The 4,926-nt window shown below is 31.0% G+C and overlaps 1 long non-coding RNA gene across 1 annotated transcript; it reads right to left on the bottom strand.

Moving 5' to 3' along the window:
* Positions 1 to 283: 283 nt before the first annotated feature.
* LOC144376314 (uncharacterized) lies at positions 284 to 3,697 on the bottom strand. The gene is made up of 2 exons (XR_013436626.1): positions 1,708 to 3,697; positions 284 to 1,385 (listed from the first exon to the last, which is right to left on the bottom strand). It is a non-coding gene; the product is annotated as an uncharacterized LOC144376314 (long non-coding RNA).
* Positions 3,698 to 4,926: the final 1,229 nt, after the last annotated feature.

Below are 4,926 nucleotides of genomic sequence, written 5' to 3'. Positions count from 1 at the left end.
CCTCATTGATGTTTAATGTTTTAGCTTCTCCTATCTTTGTAGCTATGACAGGAAACAACAAGCTTAGGCCCCATATTCTTAATTTGACAAGGTTGTGTGTCATGTTTTGTTGTTGTTGCTATTGTTTATTTTGTTCTAAAATTATAGCATGCAAAATTAAAAGATGTGGTTATATAGAACAAAATAAATACATTTTAAAAAATTAAAAATATTATTACCATATTATCCAGCAATTCTAGCACTGGTAATATACCTGAAGGAAGTGTAATCAGTTACGTCAAAGTCATCTGCACTCCCAATGTTTATTGCAGTATTATTCACAATAGCCAAGATATGGAAACAACCTAATTATCTGTCAATGATGCGGTTGGTAGGGGAAACTACACACATATACACACACTATATTATTCAGGATATTATGCTAAATGAAATAAGACAGAAAACAAGTACTATATGAACTCATGTATATGTGGAATCTAAAAAGGTCAGATTCATAAAAACATAGGTAGAATTGTGTTTCCCAGGGATTAGGAGTTGAAATTTGCTAAAATTCTTAAGAGGTCTGGCAAAGGGGTAACTGTGAGGTGACAGATGTGCTAATTAGCTTGATTGTGATAAGCATTTTGCAATGTGTGTATATATCAGACATCATGTTGTATACTTTAAATATTTGTCAAACACACCTCAACAAAGTGTAAGGAGGAAGGGTTATTGACATTAAGTAACCTTAATGTCAATTTTAAAATTTCTAATTGTATACATGGAATTGGTGGATAGTTCTATAATGAATGCATTTGCTAGCAAGGTTTAACATTAATCACGTGTAACTGTACCTGTTAAAAGTCTTAAATGTATTTGTGAGTTTTAAAGGAGATAATAAATCTTGAAATACTAAATACAGTTGCTGGTGCTTTGAATATGTTCAGCAAGTTTTTATTTTTTCTAAATTTAAAATTAAGTTTTGACTAATTATAATGTGAAATGTATTTTTTTTCCTTTGAAAAGCTATGGAGAACTTTTTTACTAGACTTTCAATTCTTAAGGACTCTCAATACTTTTTTTCCCCCCTGATATACTCTTCTCTTCCAATGCATCAAAGGCTTGATCTTATATATTCTTATCACAGAGTTAGATTATAAAAGCAAATGACAAACACTCTTTTTTTGTGTGTGATTTTTCTGTAATACCATTTTGCCATTTTCCATTTTAAGTCTCTGTTTCCTTAGAAGTTTTGGATTGTATAAGCTCAAAATTTTGTTTTCAGCTTTATATTTCTGTGACTCCACAGTTTTTATGGTTTCATTTGTTTTCTTTTATTCTGGGTTACCAACATCATGTGATCATGCATACTGTCTGTTCAAGCAATTCTTTTCTTCATTCTGAACCTAAAATCAAAAAGCAGCATGGAAAAGTGGTTAAGGACACAGTTATTAAAATAATTTACAACTAGATTTGAAATGTGTGCTGATATTTAATTAAGTGTAAGTTGAGGGCTGTTATTAAGCCTTCCATATATATATATATATATATATTTTTCAATTTAAATGGATAAGATATTGCCCTTCACAAGTGTTGAAATGAAACTCTAAAGACATATGACTTACAGCACATAGTGAGCACTTACTAAGTGATAAATGTTAACCATCCAATTCTGAAATGGTCCTCATCACCTCTCCTAAAATTTTGTTCCTTCTCATTTATACTTACATAAGAATCAAAACAGGGCTGAGATTGTGGCTCAGTGGTAGAGCGCTTGCCTAGCAAGTGTGAGGCACTTGGTTCAATCCTCAGGAACATATACGAAAATAAAGTTAAAAAAAAAAAGAATTAAAAATACATAATGACAAAACTGCAAATTTGAAATATCAGTAATTCATTAATTAGGCCCCTGATTATTCTTGTTATCAATAAAAATTGTGTTATTAAATATTAATTACGCATGTACTTTATACATATTTGAATTGTGTATGTCATATTTTTTGTCGTCATTTATTTATTTATTTATTTATTGTGATATAGGGTCTCACTCTGTGGCCCAGGCTGGCCTTGAACTAATTACTCTTCTACTTCAGTCTCCTGAGCAACTGAGATTATAGGCCTGAACCACCATACTTCATTATCCTATATTTCCTTTAGAAAAAAATGGTTTTAGTAAAGAATCCATGTTTTGTTAAGTGATAATAACTCAAAATAATTTTATATAAAAATAAATCTGATAAGATTGTGGTCCTAAACTTCTGTTACCATTTGTTTCTAAAAGAATAGATTGTTTATTAGCATTAATAATGACAGAAATTTTAATGCATAAATTAAGATGAAATTCAAACAGAGAAACAATAAAAGCCAGTGCCATTTTGAATTTTTTCTCAGGTTCATCAAGTATTGAGTTTTTTTTTTTTAATTTGAAATTTATTGCAAAATGACAAAATGTTCCCTCAAGTGTGTGGCACACAAAGGTTTTACAAGTTAGCTAAAATTTCAAAGAGTCCTTTTCCAGTAAGGAAAATGAAAAATAAAGCTTCTGAATGCTATTAAATAAATTCTATAATAGCTAATGTTTACTTGGCGTGATAACATAAGCTCTATTACCCATACTCATTAGAAAAATGATTATCTATTTTCATGTAGTCTGGTTGCCTGAAAGTTTTCATATATGAAAATATGATTTTTTTTTCCATAGGATTACTATACACTGGTACATAGCCACTAAAACCAATTTGAGCACAACTTAATCACTGAAGATTTAAAAGCAATTCAAGATATTCTATTGCTCTGGGCTATCGTTAAAATTGGTAATTATTAATAGTAGGAGCTTCCACTTAATGGACTCCTAGAGAGTACTGTCACTAACTTAATATTCTCATTTTTACTCAGTTCTCTTTTGTCCCACCAGTGTTCTATACTCACCCATTCCCACCTTCTCTGAAAACCAAGTCCCCAGTTCTTCCGTTCTCTCTTAAATTACCCTCAGGCTCTTAAAAAGTTCAAAGTTCTCCTGCCTTTTTTACTGTGAATGCATTACAGTCCTTCAGTTTAAGCAAATCAAGGGAAAGGAGAAAAGAGCTTTCAATTTTCTCTTTTTCACTGCTTTGCGCTTTTTCTTGTAGCAACAACCCTTTGAGACATTGTATGTGCCCATTATTTCCTCATGCTATCAACCCTTCTTTATCTTTTCTGTACGTGCAATCTGGTTGGCTCTCCAGAATGCTGCATCTCAAAAAGCTTCATTCTACTTATTATTGGTTCAATCTTATAAAAGCAATGCAATTTTTCCTGTTGAATTATCTGCTATAATACCCTATTGCCCACAATACCACGAGCACATTTTCTGTCTAATTTTTAAGACTGTTCATGATCTGATTTAACCTATCCCATGCAAGGTGGAATCAGCAGTTGTTCTCTATCATGCACACCACAAATATGGCCAGGCCAGTATATTCATCAATACCTACACGGATGTTTCTTTTTTACACAACCCACTGCTTAATGCTCCTTCTTTCTGAAATATTTCTTACAAATTCATATCTTCTTGGCCCACAAGTCATGAGCTTTAGGGATATCATCAATTACTCAAGTCCCCACTTGCATTTTTATTCTCTTTAATTTCTTAATATACAGTTGTTTTCTACTTTTAAAAATTTATGGCAATAAATTCCTAATTATTTTTTAACCCAAAGGTATAAAAAAATACTTTTTACCTTACCTTTATTTTCTTTTAATCTACAAGATCACTGTGTTCCTTGTGGGAAAGACAACTTTGTTAGTTCCATCAATGATTCACACTAAAGGCATCATCCATAGACACAAAAATGTCAATATTACTCCCTTTTTCTGAATAAAAAGAGACTAGACTGCCATAGAAATAGCCCTGAAATCATAAAAGATTTTTTTTCAAATACACTTTTCTTACCAAAATAAAATAATTTGCTGTGTGTTGGTCAAAGTTCAACTGTGCATGAAAATATGGCTATATAATTACATATATTCAAACATATAAATGAATTTCTACACACACATATCTGCATGTGTGTTTGTTCCTGTTCCAATATCTGTGCATCCATTATGCAGAAGTAGAAAAATTATAATAAATTGAATATCCTTCCTCAATACATCTTAAGAACTAATAAATTTTGAGTATAGGTTAGCAGCTACTACAATTCTCTGCTTCCAATGGTTTCCAGAGCCATTTGAACTATAAAGAAGGTTTTAAAGAAATATTACTCTCAAATTTCCTCTCTGAAGAATGCAGTCATTTTCAATAGAAAGGAGAACAATAAGAGATACTCAATTTGGAAGCCTTGCGTGACAAGAGATTCTAGTGGTCTAGGAGAATTGGAAATCTCCTATGTAACTAATTCCTGCCCCAAAGCATCTCAAGCAAAGAGAGAAAAATATATTTTGCTTATTATAGTAAATTACAAACACAATTAAGTATGTTCATCTGTTTAATAATATACATACACACATTTCTCTATTTTATGCCAACTGTTTGGAAATACATACTACAAATATCTCTATGGTCATAGGTTGATTCTTTTATAAAAATATTTTGGCATCCTTCTTATATTTTTATGGTAAAGTAATATAAATTTAAATTCACATTTCTAACTTTACAGATAGGAACATATTGTATTGATAGTGCTATTAGGATGCAGATGTGAAAATGGCATTCTCATTGTAATTATTCACAAGGATAATGCATATCATTTTCTCACATTTGAGGTAGTATCATTTGCTATATACATTTGAATTCAAAGAGCTATATGCCTGTGTAATGATTGCATCAGAACATGGAGTATGTTTTTGCTCCATACAAATTCCAAGATATTATTTTGGTGGGTTATGATTCTTTTCATGATGTATTAACATTTCAAATAGGTAACATATTAAGACATTTTTTGAAACTCAGCCTATTTCTTCTCAGGA

The sequence above is a fragment of the Ictidomys tridecemlineatus genome, chromosome 3, assembly GCF_052094955.1.
Source record: "Ictidomys tridecemlineatus isolate mIctTri1 chromosome 3, mIctTri1.hap1, whole genome shotgun sequence".
NCBI classification, from domain to species: domain Eukaryota; kingdom Metazoa; phylum Chordata; class Mammalia; order Rodentia; family Sciuridae; genus Ictidomys; species Ictidomys tridecemlineatus.
This window is presented reverse-complemented; position numbering and strand designations above follow the sequence as displayed.